This window comes from Schistocerca gregaria, chromosome 3, assembly GCF_023897955.1.
Source record: "Schistocerca gregaria isolate iqSchGreg1 chromosome 3, iqSchGreg1.2, whole genome shotgun sequence".
Taxonomy (NCBI): Eukaryota; Metazoa; Arthropoda; class Insecta; order Orthoptera; family Acrididae; genus Schistocerca; species Schistocerca gregaria.
In genome coordinates this window covers 532,482,041-532,507,527 of record NC_064922.1, presented here as the reverse complement: position 1 = coordinate 532,507,527, position 25,487 = coordinate 532,482,041, and the positions used below count along the sequence as shown (strand labels likewise).

Here is a 25,487-nt window from a genome sequence, read left to right as displayed (position 1 = left end):
AACCCGAAAAGCCATCGCTTTTGGTACAGGAAGTATCAGCGGTGAGGATGGCCACTTCTATAAACTCTATAAATAGACAATCAGAGAAATAGTACCATATTTTCTTAGGATGTACGGTTTTTTGATATCATTATCCATTACCGATATTCGAGAGTTCTGAAGTCACCAAACTAAGTGTTTAATATGCATTTTTATCAGGAAAATTTTATGAAGTGCTGTCCCTGCACGCATATGAAAATATGTTCAAAGTGAATAGCGGTGACAAAAGGCTAAAAAGGGTCTTAATGTTCATGTAAATAACTTCAAATGACTGCCAAACATTACGTAAAATTGGAAAGACTGCAAATTCAGTGAAATATTTTTAATGCAACGGGATAAAACTATAGGAGAACTTGGGGCAGAAGTCAGAGCTCAGAACTGCGATGACGCCACAGCCAGACAGGAAGCGCTCGTCGCGTGATCAGCTGTTGTGTCGCCAGGCCACAAGCGTCGGGACCAGGCCACGGCCCGATATCACGTAATCTAGCAGCTTGCGCGACATACTGCCGTTTGCCCTACATCTTATACACGTCGACACGCTCCAGACGCATCGACTTGACCCAGAAACATTGATGTTACCGTGTAATCAGCGGATGGAAGCAGTATTTAGCCAAGGCCGAACCAGCTCGTCATCGTTCGTCTGACTGGGCGAGAAGTCACGCCCAGTCTGTGACCGTGAGTGGAACTCTGCCACAACCTGGCCGCGAACGGGGGACCTCTGTCTGTCTGGCCAATCCGGGCAGCCAACAATACCCCTGATCTTCATTGCCGGGCCATACCTCGAATCCGAGCAACGGCATCGCCTTGGCATGGGGAACTCTGCGGCCTGTCGCAAAGATAAAGGCGCTGCTGTCTGGCCTCGCACCGCACCGCAGACTTATGAATCCTCTTGCGGCGTCTGCATTATCATCGCAGAGCCCGCGCACCGGGTCGATGCCCCACTGTGTGAGCAATTCGCCTCTCTTCGCCACACGCCGTTACTACGCGTGCAATCACTTCTGTCTCTAGGCTGGTCATAGGTTGTGTTCCAATAATGAACAGCATGGAGATAGAACTGATGTCGCTTTCTGCAGGACGTGACCATCATTTTACAGGACAATGCTCAAGCAAGTGCACTGCAAGCTGTTACTGATTTGTTTGACTGATGGGGCTGCTAAGTGCTATACCACTTACTGCACTCCCCTGACTTAATCTCTCGGAAGTTCGATTTCTAAACTGAAGGAAACACATCACGGCATTCGCTTCAGAACTGCTGCAAATTCGTTGGTCAATAGACCGCGCCGCTCGAACTGTGAACACGGCTGGCTCTGCTAGGAGTACCCTACGACTTCGACATCGCTGGCAACGGGTTGTACACAATGCTGGTGACTACTATGAAGGTCAGTAAAGCTTTGAAACACGTATCTATTTTGTACGGGCTGTAAATAAATACACTATTGGCTATTAAATTGCTACACCACGAAGATGACGTGCTACAGACGAGAAATTTAACCGACAGGAAGAAGATGCTGTGATATGCAAATGATTGGCTTTCCAGAGTATTCACACAACGTCAGCACCGGTGGCGACACCTACAACGTGCTGACATGAGGAAAGATCCCAACTGATTTCTCGTACACGAATAGCAGTTGACCGGCGTTGCCTGGTGAAACGTTGTTGTGATGCCTCGTGTAAGGAGGAGAAATGCCTACCATCATGTTTCCGACTTTGATTAAGTTCGGATTGTAGCCTATCGCTATTGCGGTTTATCGTATCGCGACATTGCTGCCCGCGTTGGTCGAGATCTAATGACTGTTAGCAGAATATGGAATCGGTGGGTTCAGAAGAGTAATACGGAACGCCATGCTGGATCCCAACGGCCTCGTATCACTAGCAGTCGAGATGACAGGCATCTTATCCGCATGGCTGTAACGGATCGTGCAGCCACGTCTCGATCCCTGAGTCAACAGATGGGGACGTTCGCAAGACAACAACCATCTGCATGAAAAGTTCTACGACGTTTGCAGCAGCATGGACTATCAGCTCGGAGACCATGGCTGCGGTTACCCTTGACGCTGCATCACAGACAGGAGCGCCTGCGATGGTGTACTCAACGACGAACCTGGGTGCACGTTTGGCAAAACGTCATTTTTTCTCATGAATCCAGGTTCTGTTTACAGCATCATGATGATCGCATCCGTGTTTGGCGACATCACGGTGAACGCACATTGGAAGCATATATTCATCGCCATACTGGCGTATCACCCGGCGTGATGGTATGGGGTGCCATTTGTTACACGTCTCGGTCAACTCTTGTTCGCATTGATGGCACTTTGAACAGTGGACGTTACATTTCAGATGTGTTACGGCCCGTGGCTCTTCATTCGATCCCTGCGAAACCCTATGTTTCTTCAGGACAATGCATGACCGCATGTTGCAGATCCTGTACCGGCCTTTGTGGATACAGAAAATGTTCGACTGCTGCCCTGGCCAGATCTCTCACCAATTGGAAACGTCCGGTCAATGGTGGCCGAGCAACCGGCTCGTCACAATACGCTAGTCATTACTCTTGATGAACTGTGGTACCGTGTTGAAGCTGCATGGGCAGCTGTACCTGTACACACCATCCAAGCCCTGTTTGACTCAATGCGCAGGCGTATCAAGGCCGTTATTAGGTACTGATTTCTCAGGATCTATGCACCCAAATTGCGTGAAAATGTAATCATATGTCAGTTCTGGTATAATATATTTGTCCATTGAATACCCGTTTATCTGCATTTCTTCTTGGTGTAGCAATTTTAATGGCCAGTAGTGTAGTTGCCACTATTTAAGTTCCAACCGTCGTATGTACTCACTCTCCTCTACAAGTCCTAAACGTTTGTAACGGTAGTTTCCGAACATCCTGTAGATACGTCGCCGAAGGTTGGCTACGCAGCAGGTGCAAGTCACGACGGCGGCCCGAGCGAGCGTACGTACGGTAACGTTGGCTGGCGGCGGCACGCCCACCGCGCAACGCTTCCGGCGCGACGTCGACGGCCGCGCGTGCGCAGTGCGGCTGGCCGGGCCGCGGCGTCGGGGCGCGGGGCGTCGCGGCGCTAGTCCGACGCCTGCCCCGCTGGCGGAGCACAGCGCCGCCGCCGCCGCAGCAGCACTCCAGCAGCCAGCAGCGGGCGACGCCTCCGACGGCGCGCGCCACGGGTGAGTCCACTGGCCGGCGGTCGCCGCACTTAGCGCCGCCGGCTGATTACGGAGCCGTACTGGGCACTCGCTTGCTGCCCACCAGGCCGGTCGCTACAAAAAGCGAGCGTCCTGTGCACGTGCCGTGTTTAGCATTAACTGATATTATTGGCTACCTGTATCTCACATAAGAAAAATACCATCAAAATGCAAAGTACTTTCGCAAGGCGTCAGCAGATATTGACGAGAACTCGAGTCGAATTTTATTCTTGATAATGAATTATAAAAACTGACACACGCCCCCTCTACAGTTCTTCGACAACCCAGAACTACCTGCCAGACAAATCACTGTTGAATAACGCCCAGTAATGCCAATGACAACGAATTTTCCTGGGCAATAAAATAATCAAGTTGTTTGTGTTACAGAGGTTAATTTCTAGTAGTTGTCATCCAAATGCATTCTTTCCAGATGGAGCACATTTCTGGCAATAATTATTCAACACAGCCTTTCTTTTCGTAATTTTCGATTCACAGCGTAACCAAGTTTTCACGCAAAGTTTTCACTGCGACAGTATTTTTGATGTGATGTAATTTGGTCGGAATCATAAGAACCAAGTGCAAAAATGTTAAATAACATGTGCGACTAGTGAGCTCTATTTACAGCAAGTGAATTATTGTTTTACCTTCTTAGAAGACTAGCACGCAATGAGAGACAGATCTAATTGGGAACATGTGTCTATACCTATCACGACATCAGATTACTATCTTTCCTGCTTTACTACACGTTTTACTCATTTTGAACATGGTGCGCATAAATTCTTTATTTACAGGGATTTTTATGTGGAATTCAGTTTACTGTGCTTAGAAGAATAGTGTAAATGAAATACAGAGTGTGATGTACTAGGAAACATGCTCATCCACTGATGACAACCACTTCAGGTTGCCGTGTCCCCTGCAGAATGAAACGTATTACGTACTCATTTTGCACATAGCATACTAAATTTTTTTATTTGCAGCAAGGTTTTACATGAATTACTGCTTTGCATTTGCAGAGAAACCTTGTAAAGTGAGATATATAGTATCCTGTTCTAGTAAGAAACGCGTCTGAGTCCATATCACGACAGCCATTAAAGTTACTCTGTCCCGTGCTGTACGATACTTTTTGTTCATTGTCGACATGGCATATCAACTGCACATGTGGCTAATAACAGATGGTTAAAATCCAATTTAAAGTTTACTGCTTCAGTAAAGAGGCTCCATGTTATAAATAACCTTTTGACAGGCATTTTGTGATGTGGTGGATTGCAGGAGAAAAAAGTTTTCCATTTTTAGAGCACCACCCATATATGTGCAGTGGTGACAGTAGCACCTCTTTCCTCAATCATCGCCTAAGATTTTGCAGAGGCACTAGTGACATACGCGAGTGTCCTCGACGTCGCGGAACGGAGGCGTTCCGACATAATGGACACTGCCTTTAATACAGCAGAGCCGGCAGAGTGACTGGAAATCAATAGGCCGCAAGATTGCTTTGTTCTGCACGTCAGGTGTGCAGCCGGGTGTTGGGGCGGCCACCCCCGCCGCCCCCTCCCCATAGTCGCGACCGCAGTTCTCAGTCCCCACTGCCACCTGCCACACCGGTCGCCCGCAGTGTCGTGTGTCTCTGTCGCACAGGGCGAGAAGCAGGGTCGAAAACATATGGGACAGTCCCGCGCCTTTTAACAGTCGTGCGGGTTGTAGAGTTACCAATGATTGTGGATCAATTAATGAGTGCTACCAGTGCCTTGAAGTAGCTACACAAGTACAATATGTGCGCCTGTATTGATTAGCTTCACTTGTCACACTTCATTACGTCGTATGTGTTTTACAACTAAGAAAAATGCACTACTAAATGAGAGCCTCCCCCTGTAACAATGCCACTGCAGTACGTGCAGCAGTACTACATCACTTATTCGCTCCCGATCCGTTTCTCCAATCGGCTAATCATAACTAGCAGGTTGGGTGAATCAGTCGATTTATTCAAATAATTGTCCACATGCTCCTTCAGTAGCGGATGGTGATATGGAAAAGAAAGCCTTCAGTTGTAAGGAACGATGAAAATCTCCTTTTCAGAGCGTTGCTGCACCGTTTGCAAAGTTGAGTGACGCCCATGCGAGTATCCAGCACCGATATGCAGACAGGGGATTAGTGTGGCACTCGCGTCTTCCCGACGTGCCTTCGGTAAATGCGGAAACATGAACTATAGCGACACTGTTACCAAATGCGTCCAATCGGCAATAACGTGCTGTTATTCACTCCTTTCCTGCCGAAGAACAAATACCAGTAGACGTCCATCGGAGAATTAAGAATATCCGTAGGACAAAATGTCTCTCGAAAATCACGCCAGGCAAAACTGTGGCAAGACGTACTGCAGCTGCTTCACGATAACGCACGTCTCCATGTTGCAAATGTTGCGACGGAAAAGTTACACCAACTCAAGCGGGAGACGCTCGATCGCCTGCCCTATAGTCCTGATCTCTCGCCGTGCGATCATCACGACATTGGTCCCTTAAGAAAGGCCCTGACAGGTTAACTATTGCTGTCAGGCGGGGATACGCAGCAGGCAGTTACGGACTTTCCACGGAGCAGGACACGGTGTTTCAGCAAACGGGTATCTTCACCCTGGTGCGTCGCTGGTGTTATTGCCTCAGTGCTCACCTAGATTTTGCCTTGCTGGCATGTCGATTCTGGACCGTACGGCTTCGAATGGAAACTTTTTCATCGCTCTGTTTTTTTTATTTTTTTTTCGTCATCAGTCTTCTGACTGGTTTGATGCTGCCCGCCACGAATTCCTCTCCTTATATGGGTATGGGGTCCTGTCCGAAAAAACAGACACCATATCCATATAAGTATAGAGTTCTGGCAACGCTACCCATGACCTTCTTCTTCTTCTTCTGTGCGGATGCACACATATTTCCCGAACTCTTAGGGGACTTGGTGAGACTGTCTTCCACGAGTGTGTTGGGATTGGACACTACGAATGTAGTGTGTGGACATACAAGGTGAGAATGTGGGTTTCTCGGGAGGCGTGCCCCCGTTGATATATATCAACGACCGTTAGCAGCTGAACGTATTAGTGTCATTCTAATTTAATTCCTCTCCTGCTCCAACATTTTCGTCGCAGAGTACCAGTAGCAACCTACGTCCTCACTTATGTGCTTGATGTACTCCAATTTCCGTATTCGTCTACAGTTTTTACCGTCTCCAGCTACCTCTAGTACCATGAAAGTTATTCCATGATGTCTTAACGTATGTCCTATCATCCTATCCCTTCTCCCTGTCAGTGTTTTCCATATATTCCTTTCCTTCCAGATTCTGCGGCGGACCACCTCATTCCTTACCTTACCAGTCCACCTATTTTTCAGCATTATTCACCCCTTCTAATAACAATCATTTACGAATCATAAACTGTGTTTTTTGCTTTTATAATCGTTCTTTATCTGAAAATTTCAAAGTAAACTTCGATACAGAAAAATATCGCATGCTACAAAATATAACAGATCCCTTCTCACTGAAAATTCAGCTATACTGTAAACGCGTGCAAATGATTCAGCTTAACATAATGTTATCTAGAGACAGTTCCACCACAGTTACATCAAAGCACACCTCAAGCGTTTGCACCTCAAAAGCAGTGTTGAACAATGCTTTGATACAAATACTTGCAGCAGTCCAAAAGTACCGAGTCAGAGGTGTAAAATTAAAAGTACTGAAGTGATCTTAATGCCATTGCCCACGAAAGGAGTGGTCCACGTAAGAGCGTTGAGATCCCAAACTCGCAGCTAGAGGGACGGGGTCGTATACCCACGCAAAGATAGATCGATCATGTACATGTATTGACGGCTCATTACACTTATTCGTGGTGTAAACACAGGAACGGAGACGTCAAAAGATGAGCAAAGGGATGCAGACCTTTTCCTGACGGTGGAAGGAGTACAGTGAACGGAAATTGTTCAAAGAATGGGACAAGTGTAGAAAGACTGCTGCATGTCCGGTTCAAGGGAGAAAGCGTGGTAAAAGCCGTTCAGAGAATAACGGATATAGTTGGCCTGTGACGCACGGTCTGTAATGCCACACCGCATTACCAATACCACTCAATCCAGCAGGAGGATCTTCTCATCGTCGAAGACCGGTCAGTTAGGGTGGCAGCCATTGATCCACAGGTCAGCCTCAGAATCAGAATTGCAAACGACATTCTGTGATTTCCGTACAATGGCACCAGTTTACGATGAACTTCCGTTCCCCGCACACCTTTCACTGTAAGTAAACTGACTACATCCTTTGAAGGCTGCATTCCTCTATTTACAGCACGACAGAGTACAATGGAGGTCGACGCGTGCACCTGCTCGCTCTGCTGTGACGTTGGTGTACGCCCATATCTCTCTAGCGCCGAGTTTGGGCTCGGCGGTCTTATAGGGACCACACATTCTTCTGTAGACAATGACTTTACGATACCCTTAGCGGTTTTCATTAAAACCTCCGACTCGTCTCTCTTTGAATGACCCTAATATCTCGTCCAGCGTACACCAACGATAATACATAAAACATTGTCAGCACTTAAAGAGTATTTTTACGGAGGGTGCAGCTTTATCAGCTGTTGCTGCGTCATAATATATATTCAATACGCACCCAAACTAAAAAAATTAAAATCTCAAAAAATATTAAATAATATGATACCCTAGGTACGTTGCTTTTTAGCGTTCGCCAGTGTCGCCAATTCGTGAATAATTCAAATTACGAATAACCTCACGATGCCAACAGCGGTTCACTCCGAAATCCCAATAACGTTACTTAAAGAATAAATGAGCTCCGCTGTGCGCTTCGTCTACGAAAATGAAGTCAAATTACCATCAGTCAGCACCCCAGGCGCTGTCTTTCTGCCAACGAGCTGGACGTTGTAAGAGCATTGTTGGTGATATCAAACTTCTGGTTCGAGTCTCCGTCTGCAAGATTGACTTATTTTGCCAGGAAGTTGCTATAGAGTCACACTACGATGCAGAGGAAAAGATTCATTCTGAAGAGAGACCTCAATTGTTAGTACTCCTGAACTGTCTAAAACAAATTTTGGAGATATGTTATTTGTCTATCGATCAAGTGCAAGAATATATATTTATTAAATTCCAGTTGTCTGCGTTGTTCAGTAATTGTTTTTAAATTTTGATGCCCTAACTGTCTTCACGCTGAAGAATTAAAACCAAGTTCAACATGACTCTCTGTAAAAGTCTGTGTTAAAAAAAAAATATTGAATTTGTTTTGCTTGGAATTTATTCTGGAACTAGTATTCAGAAAATCTTTCAAATGGTCTACATAAACAGCTTTCATGTTATAAACAGGATTATAAATTCAGATTTGTATGTATATCCCACAAACAAAGCTCATACTAAAATGACACCAGATTTTAAAAGTAAAACGAATAATTTATGAAAAGAAGCTGCAAATACGACTATTACACCGACAGAAACCAGACAATAACATTACTCAAAATGGAGTGAAAATCTGTTGTTGAAGCTCAAAGAGTACTGTAACTACCAAGGTTAAATGGCGCTGCTGAAGTACTGCTGTGTAAAATTCTGAAACTACGCAGGGATGTAATGGAGAAAAAACCAAACCTAGCAATAATTTGTCACAAAATTACGCAGAGAATATTTAACACAAATATTTTATCACTGACATGACATAAATGCAGGCTGCGGTGGAAATACATCACGAATAACCTTGGGATTCAGGTAACAACACAGACTATATAAACAAATTTTTGCATATCTCGTTCTTCTTTCTTTCGTATTTACCACGTTTTACCGTAGGCGCTACACAGAAAACCTCAGATACGGCGGGGAATAAGCGTCATACATGTTTTAGTTGCTAATGCGAATAAAGAATCCGTAGGTTAGGTTTAGTTTCTGTTTTTTACTTTTCATTGGACAAAAATTTCTCAGCTTAGCATTGTATTTTAAACTTTTTTCTGTTTTCCTCCCGCATTCCGAGGTGTCTAATTGCACAAGGCAATGAAGTAACATCGATCATATAATTTCTTGGTGAAAATGCGAGCAGTTTCAGAGTAGGATATAATGAATTTATTGAATGCAACAATGAAGTAATGAATGATAATGGAAGTCTCTACTTCCTCAATTTTATATGAAAATAAATCGAATGTTCCTCTGGCTTCAGAAAACATATTCCTCTCTTTTGTCTAGTCAGATGTCTTGTCAAAATGGATGCATTTTTTATAAATCTTTATTTCCTTTATTACTGAGAAATTTCTGCGACGTATAATATTTCGTGCTGCATTTCATAAGAAAGGAGATACTGGGAACTTAATTACGAATAAGAACTGTAGGTGGTTCGGAAATTGAGAATAATTCACTTTGGAGGCATCAAGCGTAATCAAATTTCCACTAATTCCGGCTTTGGTAGCACCTACATATTGGTCATTGTTCTGGAACACCAAGGGATGGCCTTTGCGTCCTCACTGTTTTAGCTGCAATTGTAAGGCTACAGTAGAATTTATTTAGTTGCCAGGTCATTAATCTTTATTCGGCCCTTGTTCTTTTCCTGGAATTGTGATGAAGCTATGAACAAAGCCTGCTACAAACTCAGAGTTTTGCGAGCATTTGTCGAAAGTTTTATTACGCCAGTCGGAAAATGCGAGACTCGACAGGTGTGAGACATGATCCTTTCTGCGCATTGACATGACTCGAGTTATTCCCTCAAGTTCACTCACAGTGAAAGTTACATGTACTTTTATTTCCTTCCCCTTTGAAAGATATAGCGAAGTACAGCAGTTTTGGACAGTGGTGTCAAGAGAAGCGTATTTAGAAGGTACATAAGGGGAATTTGAAGTCGAAAATTCTTCTCAATGAGCAAAGTTGAAATGGAGATATTTAATCTTGCTGAAAAGGTTAATGTCACCAGAGAGCTGTTAAAAAGAGTAATAATGGGTAGACGTGTAACACGAAGTTCACAAATATTTTCTGATTGCAAACTACTTTATGTATAGGGCAACTACATCTGTGAATGTACATCTTGTGGAATGCAAGCCAGTAACAGCTGTATGTAGGAACTGTTATTTGGAACCACAGCCGGTTTCGCAGCTTAAAGCCACTGCTTCAGGTGGGTATTTAAATTATGTCATATGCGGCTAAAGTACTGGGATGGATAGAAGACCCAATATTCAATGCCCTGATAACAGTTACCCGCCAAGTGGACACACCATCAATCAACCAATTTACAATTTGGCACTACGCCCACTTGGCGGATGACTTGTAGTTGGACAGTGAATGCTGGGTCTTCTATCTGTTCCCACATTTGGGTCGCATGTGACGTAATTCATACAGCCACCTGAAGATATGGCTTTAAGCTACAAAGCCTGTTGTCGGTCGTTATAAGAGATCTTACACCTGTTTACGGTTTTAATTTCACAAAATTTTCAAGTATGCCATTGCAAAATTACGTATCGTAAATATATGAGCGATGTACCAAGTCTTCTGAGAGCAAACTGTTATAGAAACAACGGCTCCGAAGATAATAAACGTGTAGGGGTACAAAGTCAGCACATTTCCACTCACAGTATTTCGCTCCTACGATTACATCAAGACTCCGATAGCTATAACACTGTGTGTTGCGGAAGATGCAACTCACTATATCCCCATTCCATGTGCACCTGTTATCTTCTTTTTCTTGTGATACTGTAGCTATGTGATGATAAAATTTGATGAATGTGTAAATTTCATTTAATTACGCTTTTAAATATTAATACACTGCCACACTTTCATAGTTTTACTTAATATTCTATTTCACAGAAGGCCCACGTGGTTTGCTGCCGCATACTGTCCTCCACACGATTATTCAAGATTGATCCCTCTTCGATTTAAAGAAATGGAAAGCTCTTATTGACTAGAGGTTTTGTGCCCTTACGAATAATAGAGACATTTCTGTTCTTACTGTTTTCGCCAGAATCTCCATCACGTTTAATGCGGGATTTCTCCAAAAATGCGAGACGTTTGTAGACTTATTGAAATTCGTGGAGGGAGGAAGGTTGTTGGTTAACGGCTACCAACGTCTTTTCAGTAGGAGCGGAATTCAAATCTTGAATTAGTGTCACTGTACTTTCCCCGAATCGAATTCCTATTTTCTTCAACAACTTGCCTCACTCCCCTCCAATTTCGCCGTCATCCTTATCGGCGAAGCTGTTTCTGTGACTGTAATGACCCCGTGTTGATGGGATCTTCAGCTCGAGACTAACCCCCGCCCCCCCTCCACCCTCACCGCGCACTTCAACGTTCTCCGTGCCGGCTCGCAGACGCCCTTAACGACCCCCCCTGTCTGATCTTTTGCAACGCAGACCTCCCTCACTCTGAATACTTTTTCGTTCGTATCTTAAAAGCGTTATTTACCGTCTACAGCGCCTGCAACATGTCCTCTATTTGTCCAAGGGAATTAAAGCTGTTCTAATCATCAGCCACATACAAATTACATCAGATGGATGACGGTATGAACAAAATGTAATTCATACAGTGGCTTAATACGATCTCCACCGACAAAATTTCGCATAATCCGTCATCTTCAGGCCGAGGATGAGGAATGTTATTCATTATTGTTGTGATGTTTCGGCTGTCATTCTTACGACCGTTCTCAGAGTTAGTGGCTTGCAATATCTTTAAATTGTTTTACACAGTAATGTGAAGTTAGCTTTATGCGTCTAAAAAAGAGGATCGCACGTACTCGTCGCCATCTATTTCGTCGAAATTGATGGTATATCCAGGGCTCGGCCAGAAATGAAAGTATCAGAAGCTTGTGCACCAGTTTGCCAAGCGCTTATGGAAAAATCTTCGCTTTTGCCACGGTTCGGGAGACCCATGGGCCATTTACGGTAGTGTAATATTCACGCGGCAGTTGGCGAGACGGAAAGATTACATAGTAGCGATCCGTAAGTCGTGCGATCGAGCCACTCTGCGGAAACATCCTTTTATTTTCAATTTATTTTCCATTTATACGTTACTTACACTACGAATAAACGGAGATAACAATATAGAGTATTTTATGTGATGAAACCCTATGTGTAGGAGAACAAATTTCTTCTGCTAATTGACTCGTGGGGAGGACAAACACAATTACAAAATGGGAATTTTTTCAAAGCGAAAAATGATTTCCACTTCATAGTATTACAGCGATTCATCCCCTCCTCCCACCCCAACACCCAAAATACACACCGCCAGTGCAACCCTGCGATATTTACTTTAAATATCTGATAGGGAATTTGATCAAAAAGGTTTAAAACTGGTCTTATCTCATCGGTAGAGAAACAGAAATCACATCCCAAGAAGACTGCATCAAAATAGAGTCCACTGTATATCACAAGCTATACTCACCTATGAAACTTCCTGGCAGATTAAAACTGTGTGCCCGACCGAGACTCGAACTCGGGACCTTTGCCTTTCGCGGGCAAGTGCTCTACCAACTGAGCTACCGAAGCACGACTCACGTCCGGTACTCACAGCTTTACTTCTGCCAGTATCCGTCTCCTACCTTCCAAACTTTACAGAAGCTCTTCTGCGAACCTTGCAGAACTAGCACTCCTGAAAGAAAGGATACTGTGGAGACATGGCTTAGCCACAGCCTGGGGGATGTTTCCAGAATGAGATTTTCACTCTGCAGCGGAGTGTGCGCTGATATGAAACTTCCTGGCAGATTAAAACTGTGTGCCCGACCGAGACTCGAACTCGGGACCTTTGCCTTTCGCGGGCAAGTTAATCTGCCAGGAAGTTTCATATCAGCGCACACTCCGCTGCAGAGTGAAAATCTCATTCTGTATACTCACCTATATTTGCCGAAATGATACGTTAAGCATGGTTTCTCATCATGCTGTTCAAGCTTTCGTGAATGTAAACCAAGTTTGTTTTTGTAGAGAAACTTTAAAATAACAATTTAATAATCAAGACATGGCGTTTGTAACGTGTTCAATACGACAAGAACAGCTGCTTCTCCTGTTTTTACGACTAATATCACTCCAGTACTTGTAATTCGGCAACTATAAAATCATAAAACTACCTACTTTTGTATAATGCGTCCCAAGAAATTTATTTGCAGTCTACAAATTTCCTTTTTCATAGCTTTTAAGAAACTATCAGTAACTACAATACATTCAGCATTAATTCGGTACACTTGTTTTTGACTGTAGGTAATGTAAAAATTGAAAATAAAAAAATTGTCCCCGGATAAATACTCGAACCCATGACCCTCGTAACACCATTCTATACCCTCTATGCTGCGCCAGTCGTTGCTTAGAAACTACCCTTATATAAATGGCTCATGCCTCACTCGAAGCGCGCCAAGAACTCTCTTTCTTTTCTAAACGCTTGACCATCTAGAGTTCCAACTTCTGTAACTTTCATTTCTTGGCAAGCCCAGTATATATAATAGGTTTGTACGAAATCGGTGTTGACGAGTAGGGCGGTAAGAGTAAAACAAAGAAAGCTCAAAGTGAGCAAATCCACGCTGCTTAAGGTGTATGTGGTTGATTATTAAGGATGGAATATGTTGTTGGGATGCCAGGCAAAGGAGGCTTAGAACGATATTTCCTTTGGGAGCACAGACGTGAAGTGAGAGGTTTCTTGACTGGTCGGGCTGGGAACCCTCTTCTCGGTTGATTAAAATGGTTCAAATGGCTCTGAGCTCTACGGGACTTAACGTCTGAGGACATCAGTCCCCTAAAACTTACAACTACTTAAACCTAACTAACCTAAGGACATCACACACATCCACGCGCGAGGCAGGATTCGAACCTGCGACCGTAGCGGTCGCGCGGTTCCAGACTGTAGCGCCTAGAACCGCTCAGTCACCCCGGACGGTTCTTCTCCGTTGAGAAAGGAGTCTGCTAATTGTATTTCCCAACAGGATGACGCTGTGGCCAATATCTTAACTATCCCAGATCCACGCCCGAAAGGTAATGCAATGTTAGACCCGCCGGAAAAATTAAAGATACACTAATTTCGGATGTTGCTCAGGGATATTTTCTAAGTATTTAGGCTTCAGGGACCCCTGGACTTCGGTGCTTCGTTGCACAGTAATGATCTAATTTTGTTGACAATTTTCAAGTCAGGTACATCTATGTGCGGCTGGAGGCATATTGTATCTATATATACTATGCAGAAATTATAACAACATAAGTGCAACACTGTATTGTAACTGTGAATAATTTGAAATGACCAGAAGCAGATTCTTAAATCTGGTCGTAGTGAAAACTGTGCTTTCGAAAATAATTCGACCTAAGAAAACAATTTTTTTTGCTTCTGACAAAAACTGATAAAGAATGTTACTCTCTTTGCACTACAATACTCTGAATAAAAGAAGTAATCTTAAGTTAACAAGTCTTGAATCACTTTCTAAAGACGAAATTCTGCCTTTTCGTAAGTGAGACACCAGAAATTCTTTCATTTCTGTATCAGAAAGGCCAATGAATTTCTTTCTGTAAATTCCAGATTTAAATGAATACTGCTCACCTGAAAATACTTCGTCCACCAGCTCTGCATATCTACATTACATAAAGGCTAAAACTGAGCTAAGATTTAGCGAAGTGCTTACCTTTGGATTTAATTGCTTTGTCTTGATAAAAAATTAGGGAGTCCGCATATCTGTGCCAGTGCCAAGCACTGCGTGGATGGCGAACCGGTTTTTATCATGTTGTACCATAACATGCAATTACTTTCGTTAGAAAATCACAAAAAGTAGTAAGAACCGTGGAACAGAATTCGAGTGACCCGTTATCCTTCACACGCACCTGTAATTTACATCGGGAACATTCGTTATGCACCAAATACGGTGTCAAGAAAGTATAAGAAAAGTTGTTAGACATACTCTGAACATCAGAAATATGTACCGTTGTTTGAAAGTTCAGAACCCCTATAATTTCCTTCAGAGTCGTTGCCGAAGACGCGTTCACATTGGACGCAGGAGGGGAGTGCAATGAGTAATCCCGACGCATTCTTTTCTCGGCCAATTTCGGTTAACAAAATGCGGATTTTATTGTGGGACATTGTGGAATATTCTCGTTTCAGTCGCAATAGCCGTGCGGGGTAGCCGTGCGGTCTTGGGCGCGTGCCACGTTTTGCGAGGCTCCCCCCTTTCTCCCCGTCGGAGGTTCGAGTCCTCCCTTGGGCATGGGTGTGTATGTTGTCCTTAGTGTAAGTTAGTTTATGTTGTGGTTGGCAGGAGAGCCAACACCGTGTTACTAGAGGAGGCCGAAAGGCACGCGTTTTAGCTCACGCAGGCTGGCTTGAGGTCTGGAACAGGACAAGGAAATTAGAATTTAGAAAAACGGACGTAGCTGGTGGAATACTTAATTTTAATCCATTAATGATGAACGTCGCTCTTGACGGTACATGATTCACAATATCAATAGTAACTGAATATGGCGCCTTGCTAGGTCGTAGCAGATGACGTAGCTGAAGGCTATGCTAAACTATCGTCTCGGCAAATGAGTGTATTTTGTCAGTGAACCATCGATAACAAAGTCGGTTGTACAACTCGGACGAGTGCTAGGAAGTCTCTCTAGACCTGCCGTGTGGCGGCGCTCGCTCTGCAATCACTGATAGTGGCGACACGCGGGTCCGACGTTTACTAACGGACCGCGGCCGATTTAAAGGCTACCACCTAGCAAGTGTGATGTCTGGCGGTGACACCACAGTTTAAGTAGTGTGTAAGCCTAGGTACCGATGACCTCAGCAGTTTGGTCCCATAGTGCTCACCAAAAATTTCCAAATTTTCAGTCCCTATAGTTTCAAGAAGTTCCGATAGATGGCAGTGCTACACGTAACGAGCTGAGTTCCAAGCAGAGAGCTGTCTTAGAGTTTCTTTTGGTCGAAAACGAGTTTACAGCAGATATTCATAACTACTTGTATGTATATTGAGACCTGGCAGTGAGCAAAAGCACGATGAGTCGTTGGGTGAGGGGGCATGTCATCACCGCAACAAGGTCGTGCAAACCTGTCCGATCCCTCGCTTGCCGACTGGCCGCAGTGTTAGAACTGCAGTGTGGAACGTGAGGTGATCGACGGATCTGAATCAAGCACCTCGTTGGGAAACTGAACGTCTATGTTGGTAGTGCTGACATTCTCGTACATCAGTTGGAGTATTCAGGTACATGTACCCGTTAAGTCCTCGCCGCCCAACAGAAGTCCTTAAAGAGCTAAGAGATTGGACCAATGAAGCATGCACTCCGCGGGAGGCAGTACGTGGGTGGTGCGGAGGTTATTGATGCAGCAAGACGATGGTTCCGACGTCAACCAGTACAGTGGTACAATGCGGGCTCCCACAAGGCTTTTGTAGCGAAAAGACTAAGGAATGAGACGGTTATTGGAATCCTGAATAAAAACAAACTGCTTTCAGAAGTAAATGAGTTGCATTACTTATTGAACGCCCCTTCTATTTGATTAAGTTAAATTTGTTGCAGAATGGTGGCCAACAATACAGTGTAGTACTAATATGTATCTCGTCAATACTGTACTTTCTAGTTCATCTTGTACCGAAGCTGAAAAAGAAGTCCCACGAGTCACGTCTTTCTTATTCACATAATGCACTCCAAACAGTAACTGTCATTCATCGCCCTGAGACCATACAGGTAACCTTCCAATGTCAGTGTTATTATACGGATAGACGTACTCTATTGTGCAACGTAAATTTACGTAAGATATGGAAAATGAAATGTCCTCAGTAAAGTTACAGTTTCTACATACCTCGTTTCAGGCATACAATCTGATACATATGAAATAAAGTTTACTATGAGATAGAGATAGGATAGGCATCATCATTGGCAAAATCAATAAACACTGCCCTGTATATGTGCTTGCCTTACTGGGTTTATCATTACACGAGTAACATTACATGCAGCTGAGGGCGACAGGCCTACAACATTTTCAAGCGTAACTATGAGTTACTTTGTTTGTTTCCTCTGACATCTCTGTTTCTGGAAAAGTATCTTCAAACCAATGAAAAACCGTGTAATATGCAATTACCGAAACATACAATACAAAACGCAAAGTAATACAACAGACAGCCCGTCCGGTTGGCAGTGCGGTCTAACGCACGGCTTTCCGGGCGGGAAGGAGCGCCTGGTCCCCTGCACGAATCCGTCCGGCGGATTTGTGTCGAGGTCCGGTGAACCGGCCAGTCTGTGTATGGTTTTTAGACGGTTTTCCATCTGCCTCGGCGAATGCGGGCTGGTTTCCCTTATTCCTCCTCAGTTCCACGATGTCGGCGATTGCTGCGTAAACAAGTTCTCCACGTACGCATACACCGCCATTACTCTACCACGCAAACATAGGGATTACACTCGTCAGGTGTGAGACGTTCCCTGGGGGGTCCACCGGGGGCCGAACCGCACAATAAAACTGGGTTCGGTGTGGGGCGGCGGAGGGGTGAAGTGGACTGCGGTAGTCGTCGTGGGGTTGTGGACCACGGCGGCTGCGGGAGGGACGGAGTCTCTCCATCGTTTTTAGGTCCCTGTTAACATACAATACAATACAACAGACAGATGTAAAATCACATTAAGGTACTCGTTGATTCTGAATCTGCAGGAACAGCTTACTAGAACTTCGTTGTACCGCGCTTCCATTGCATTCTGTGAGCCTTTGCACAAAAAACTAGCCGGGTAACTCTTCATTAGTATACGTGTCCATACTAATACCTATCACTGATACCGCACAACTAATACTGCTTTAAAAACAAACCCGCGATAGGGACGAGCAGTACTGAACGTCAGCTTGAGGACGGATAGTAAAATGGGCATTGCTGTTGTCAACAGCAAGTACCGTTAACGAATGAAACAAGTATGTTTCCGAACGATACCAACAGCACATACCATCGACATCGACACTGTTACAGATATTGTCAGTGCGGTAAAGACGTGCATGGGGATGAGAAATCAAATGAAATATTCCCTAAGACAACGATACGAAGCATCACGAAGGAATTATCCGAATGGGACGGAAATCGTTAGATGTCATGCCCATCTACAGAAACGATTAAATGATTGCAGCTTTAAGAAATGCCTGATTTACTTCAAGGGAAAGAGCTTCTCAGACTGAGCAACTTAATTGCACTTTGGTCTACCACAGGTCCTCATGCAAACAGTTATTCGTCTTGACATTGACTGATTGCTGGTTATATTACTGAGGGACATCGTGCCAAATTCTGTCCAGCTGGAGCGTTAGATCGTCAAAATGTCGCTATGGTTTCAGGAACCTGCCCATAATGCTCCAAAAGTTCTCAATTGGGGATACATCCAGCGACCTGGTGCCAAGGTAATTGGCAGGCACGAAGACAAGCAGTAGAGACTGTCGCGGTGAGCGGGCAAACAGTATCTTGCTGAAATGTAAGCCTGTGATGGCTTGTCATGAAGGGCAACAAAGAGGGGCATAGAATATCGTCGAAGTACCGCTGTGCTGTAAAGGAGCCGCCGATGACGAAGGTGTGCTGCTATAACTTGTATGACGGGCCTTAGTGGCATCGTGTGTAGGACGAGAGTGAGGTTGTTACCCCAACACTATATGGGGCGTCTCCAGACACGTCTTCGGCCTGGATTCTCATTGGAGTAGATCTGTCTACAGTGATGAGTCCTGCTTCGGAATGAGACCCGATAACCAGCGAGGAAGTGTCTAGAGAATCTCTGGAAAGCGGTGGGATATCAGCCTGACTGTGACCAACCATACGGTCTGACGTCCAGGAAGAGATGTCATTTATTTTCACACAAGGCCCGCTTTGGTTGTCATTCGCGGCATCCTTACAGCACGACGGCCCGTCGACGGCATTCTACGCCCCGTTTTGTTGTCCCTCATGGCAAGCAACCCTGCGCTTACATTTCAGCAAGAGCATGCGTGACTGCACACCGCTAGAGTTTCTGCTGCTTGTTTTCGTGCCCGCCAAATCCTACCTTGGCACCGAGGTTGCCGGAAGTCTCCCCAGTTGAGAACATTTCGAACGTTATGGGCAGTCCCTCCAAACATCTTGGCAATCTAACACGCCAACTTGAGAAAATTTGCACTATATCCTTTAGAAGGGCATCCAACAACTCTGTCAATCAATGCCAACCTGAATAACTGCTTGCAAAAGGGCCAGAGGTGGACCAACTTGCTGATTTTGTGAAGCTCCTTAGTTTTGAATAAATCATCCTTTCTTTAAAAAAATTGTAAATATTTGTATTTCTCAATATGTACATCACAAACCCAAAAATTCTGATAGTCTGCGTGTGGTCATTTTATAGGGACGTAGTCCCTGAGCCACTTATCGTTGTCACCCTTATAGCGTTCGTGGCGAAGGAGAACGAACACTCCACTATTGAATTGCCCAGGTAGCAAAAAACTGTATGGAACGCCAGTCCGGACTACTTGGTTCACGCTGACACTGTCACTTACGTTCCTCTGGCCGTGGTCGGCGGAGACCAGTAGACTGCTCAAGGACGACTGAAGATAGAAAGCAGCAAGACATTAACTTGGGGGCATCTGAGACGAAGTCCATCTGGTGCGAGCTCAAAGAAGGTTGAAATTTTTGGCCACTGTTTTGACTCGATGATCTGAACTTCGATTGATGAGATGCTAGACACAACTGGTGTATGCCCGGAGAGCGAACTGGCGGCTGTTCGGTAACGTGGTAACATAAATACTCGCACAGCGGGAAGATATTAGTGATGGTGGCGCCCTTTGCGGTGACGCATATGCCTCTGGCGGCTAGATGGCGCGACACGGTAGCGTGGTGGTTGCTGGAGGTTCAACTTCAAATATTCGGGATTTGTCTGTTGGTGTGGACAGTTTTCTTTTGATTTCCATTGGAGGTGGTGCTAGAGGGCCAGAATTGCGGCAACCCGCGGTACATTACTGTATGGTTGGTTGTTATGTTGCAGGTGGTAGCCAGGGAGGACAGCTTTCGAAATGTGGTGCTGTAGAAAGATGTTGAAATGTAGGTGTAATGATAAGAAATCGGATGGTTGTCAGCACAATCAGCGAGGAGAGGAACATACGGAAAATCATGGCAAAAAGTTGGGACTGGGTGGTAGGACCTGTGAGGCGTCTACTACCGAAACCGGCCAAGTCACCAAGCTTGCGAAAATGAGTTTTCAGTTTAAAGAAGATCCTTATCAGGTAATACAAGAATATACCTTAAAATCAGCCATTGTCTTACAGTTACAGAGCACTGGATTCTTAACTGCTCAACAGAAAGGGACAAGTCTTGCAGGCAGTGAAGTCACAACCATGCGCAGTATTCTTGTCTGGATTATTGTGTTGTTAGTTTAGGCAACATTGTGACCATATCAGCATGCAAAAATTATTCATTATTTTTATATTGTTTCATGTCATAATATTTCAGTCTATCTCCAGGCCGTGCTATTGGGAGAACTGAAAAGGCGTTAGGAGGCGTGACATTCTTATGGACCCTGATGAATACGGATGATATCTAGTCATGAAACTGTTTTTCATCTGAGTGTGGCTTGTGAGTTGAATCATTAGAAATCACAGGCTGCTGACAATTTGAGCCCCTTCTCAGTAGCGTTTTCCAGTAGATGAGACCAAAGGAATTGTTATTAATAAATCACAATAAACACGAAATTCTGTCCGTGTAAAAGATGGGGTGTTAGTTAATAATGACATTTCAAAGTACCGCAGTCTATGCAGAAGAGAAAGATCTCAGGCTGAAATGATACCTCATCCAGTGCTCAAGTTAGTGTTCTTCTTGTCTATAAAACAAAAGACAAAAATATCTCCTGTAGAAACACATTGGCCCAACAGGATCATTGCAGTTTTTGAAAACAATCATGTCAGCTAGTGAAACTAAGTGTACTGGTAATGCGAGCTCGAGGACAGTGTGTGAAGCTTTTGTCAATGATTCATGTGACATACCTGAACTGTAACTTAAATGAGAGCAAACTGAAAACTTAGAAAAACAATATTATTTATTATGTTTGAACAGTGTCTTCCATAATAATGATGCTGTTAACACGCTTGAATATTTGCAGATATTTTTCTTGTTATTGTGTTCACAATCTAAGTGAACTACAAATTTAAAGTGAGAAATTTCCTGTTCTGTATTATCCTCAATTTTATGGCCTTCTTGATATATTATTATCCAATTTATGTTAAAATGTTTCTTTTAGTGCTATAAAGAAAGGTAATTACAGTGGCACTTTAATTACACTTAACTGATTTTTTATAAGAATTTAGAATTTTAAAAGGAGGACAGTTACATAAAAAAGAGTAAACTTACATAAAATTTCAACAAAAACGGTCAACTCAGAATTTAAATACACAAAATAATGGGTTCACTATCAGTCAGACTTCATAATACAATAAAATTTCAGTATCAAGCAATTGAGAATGCAAGTATAAAAGAAAAGCGTTTTTGATCATCATTGTTTTCTCTGTAAATGTTTTTCGTTCATTATAAAAAATATGGCCTTAGTTTGGATACCAAATGCCTCCTGCGTTAAGACCTCAAAAAACAACGAGAGGGGGCCGTAGAGAACAGATCAGTATACACCTAACAAGTAATTTGGGTTTACGGTTCAAGTGTTACTCTGAGATGAAGTTATTAGCATAAGACATGAAAGACTGACGACCCAAACAAATTTCAATAATGTTTTTTATTAGCAATATGGCTACATGAAATTAACTAACATAGTACCTTTAAACGATATGTTCAGTACAGTAAAGGCAGTTCTAGATTGAAAACTCTATAATCATTCCTTTCCTTTTACCATGGTTGAAGGTAGACGTTATCCTACTCTGTCAGAAGAGATCTGCCGAAAATGATGGCCTGTCGAAAACCCACGTTCTCGACAGATACTCCTTCATCTTCTTGTGATGCTTCAGGGAATGGGAAGTTTCAACACAAGGCAATGCAACAGTCACAGAACTCGCACAGACGAAGCCCCCGAAGTTATTGTTCTCTCTTCTGTCTCAATACGTCGCACATGAGTACATGACAGCCTGAACCGGAGATTGGCATTCATAAAACGAATGTACGTAGTATTCTAACACATCATCAGGTCCACCCTTACGACATTCTCCACACATAAGTGTCATTTCTGTCCTTTCTTCGTTGGTGTACTTTTTACTCTGACAAACGTAGAAGTGAAGACTACCGACTGAATGACGGACGTACATTTTTCGTGCGTTTCTATTTGTTCACTGTCATCTTGAGCAAGTGGACGAGTACCATAACGCCAGGTAACTACAGTATATTGAAAGTTAACTTCGTGCACATTTTTAATGTCATTATGATTACGTGTATGGTACACTTTGACATGTTTTTAAACAGGCCTTGAGGAAGTGGACTGCCGAACAGAAAATATAGAATGCTATTTAAAAAAATCCGTCGCTGCCTACGAATTTATTTACGTACGTACACGGTTCAGTAACATTAATGTGGCCATTGCCTATGTTCGACGTCAACGTGCAATAACCACTCATGGGAAGCAGATAACAGCACCAGCAGTGAGGGGTGTACAAAGCATGCAAGGGTTGAGGGCAGGGGAGGGGAGGGGCGCAAGGAACATCGGAGTCTTTGTCGTGATGAAGAAATGATGTGATTTATCTGACGTCCAAAAGCGTATGATTTTTTTTTTAATTTTTGATAAGGCCTTATGGAACCAAACTGCTGAGGTCATCGGTCCCTAAGATTACACACTACTTAGTCTAACTTAAATTAACTTACTTTATGGACAACACAAACACCCAATCTCCAGTGAGGACTCGAACCTCCGACGCGGGTCGCCGCGTGAACCGTGACAAGGTGCCCCAGGCAGCACGGCTACCTCACGCGGCAAAGTGTATGATCATTGGCTCTCGGGCCAAGTGTGGAAACATTTCCGAAACGGGTAAATCGAAATGGCTCTGAGCACTATGGGACTTAAAATCTGAGGTCATCAGTCCCCTAGAACTTACAACTACTTAAACATAACTAACCTAAGGACATCACACACATCCATGCCCGAGGCAGGATTCGAACCTGGGACCGAAACGGCCGCTCGGTTCCAGACTGAAGCGCCTAGAACCGCTCCGCCATACCGTCCGGCGAAACGGGTAAGTTCGTAAACTGTTCACGTCATGTGTATGGCGTGAAATGTCTGAAAGCAAAGGGTCCAGGCCAGAAGAGAGAACGTTATCGTCTGGCGGATGTTTTCGTGGCAGTAACTGGGTGATTCCAATCCCAAAGAAAGCAGGTGTTGACAGATGCGAAAATTACCGACCTATCAGTTTAATAAGTCACAGCTGCAAAATACTAACACGAATTCTTTACAGACGAATGGAAAAAACTGGTAAAAGCCGACCTTGGGGAAGATCAGTTTGGATTCCGTAGAAATGTTGGAACACCTGAGGCAATACTGACCCTACGACTTATCTTAGAAGAAAGATTAAAGAAAGGCAAACTTACGTTTCTAGCATTTGTAGACTTAGAGCAAGCGTTTGACAATGTTGACTGGAATACTCTTTTTCAAATTCTAAAGGTGGCAGGGGTAACATACAGGGAGCGAAAGGCTATTTACAATTTGTACAGAAACCAGATGGCAGTTATAAGAGTCGAGGAGCATGAATGGGAGGCAGTGGTTGGGAAGGGAGTGAAACAGGGTTGTAGCCAATCCCCGATGTTATTCAATCTGTATATTGAGCAAGCATTAAAGGAAACAAAAGAAAAATTGGGAGTAGGTATTAAAATCCATGGAGAAGAAATAAAAACGTTGAGGTTCGCCGATGACATTGTAATTCTGTCAGAGCCAGCAAAGGACTTGGAAGAGTAGTTGAACGGAATGGACAGTGTCTCCAAAGGAGGATATAAGATGAACATCAACAAAAGCAAAGCGAGGACAATCGAATGTAGTCGAATTAATTCTGGTGATGCTGAGGGAATTAGATTAGGAAATGAGACACTTAAAGTAGTAAAGGAGGTTTGCTATTTGGGGAGCAAAATAACTGATGAGGGTCGAAGTAGAGATGATATGAAATGAAGACTGTCAATGGTAAGGAAAGCTTTTCTGAAGAAGACAAATTTGTTAATATCGGGTTTAAATTTAAGTGTCAGGAAGTCGTTTCTGAAAGTATTCGTATGGAGTGTAGCCATGTATGTAAGTGAAACATGGACGATAATTTGTTTGGACCAGAAGAGAATGGAAGCTTTCGAAATGTGCTACAGAAGAATGCTGAAGATTAGATGAGTAGATCACATAACTAATGAGGAGGTATTGAATAGAATTGGGGAAAAGAGGAGTTTGTGGCACAACTTGACAAGAAGAAGAGACCGGTTGGTAGGAGATGTTCTGAGGCATCAAGGGATCACCAGTTTGGTATTGGAGGGCAGCGTGGAGGGTAAAAATCATAGAGGGAGGCCAAGAGATGAATACACTAAACAGATTCAGAAGGATGCAGGTTGCAGTAAGTACTGGGAGATGAAGAAGCTTGCACAGGCTAGACTAGCATGGAGAGATGCATCAGACCAGTCTCAGGACTGAAGACCACAACAACAATAACAACAACAACAACAACCTGGGTGCTGGAAGACACAATGAATCAACACAAGTATGCACATCTACCAGCAGGATACTGCAATGTGTCACACAGCTCGCAGTGTACTTTTGTGGTTCGAAGAGCACCAGGATAAGTTCACCTCACTCACCTGGCCACCAGCCTCGCCGGATTTAAACCAAAACGAGACTCTTTGGGACCACTTCGATCGGTCCGTTCGCGTCGCGGATCCTTACCGAGAAAACCAGTGAAGGAGGCCAGGGCGCTGGAGTTGGCATGGCTCCACATCCCTGTAGGTAGCTTCTAGAACATCAAAGAGTCACTTCCTTCATGTCTCGTAGCGTTCCGTGCTGTCAGGCTACTGACAGCTGGTCACGTTAATGTGACTGTACAGTGTAGGTAGGTCATCCGTCGCGGGAATCGAAAAACTCGGGGACTTTTGCCTGTTATCGATAACGACATCGATATGGATATCTACTGGGAATCTTGAGACCTCCGAGAATATTTTAATTGTAAGTTTAAATTTACTGTATAATTTCGCGGATACTATTTTAATTTTTTTGTTTATATTATGTTTCATTAAGATATTATTTTAACTGGCAATTGCAAACCAGTTGACTTCGTGTGCTCTAGTCCCGACGGATGTCTGCATAGGAAGAACGGTACAGCCAGTCTAAAGCTATTATTGTTACGCCAATTATTCTGTGGAACGTTTTAGTGGATATTTCATGGCATATCGGAAGCTCATGCCTAACA

The 25,487-nt window shown here is 43.8% G+C and overlaps 1 protein-coding gene across 1 annotated transcript in view; it reads left to right on the top strand.

Annotated features, from left to right (window-relative positions):
• Positions 1 to 3,131: 3,131 nt before the first annotated feature.
• LOC126353920 (GTP-binding protein Di-Ras1) overlaps positions 3,132 to 25,487 on the top strand; it is a 1,474,116-nt gene continuing 1,451,760 nt past the window's right edge. The window contains exon 1 of the mRNA XM_050003161.1: positions 3,132 to 3,216. The gene's annotated coding sequence lies outside the window, so the exon portion shown is untranslated. The remainder of the gene's footprint in view (positions 3,217 to 25,487) is intronic.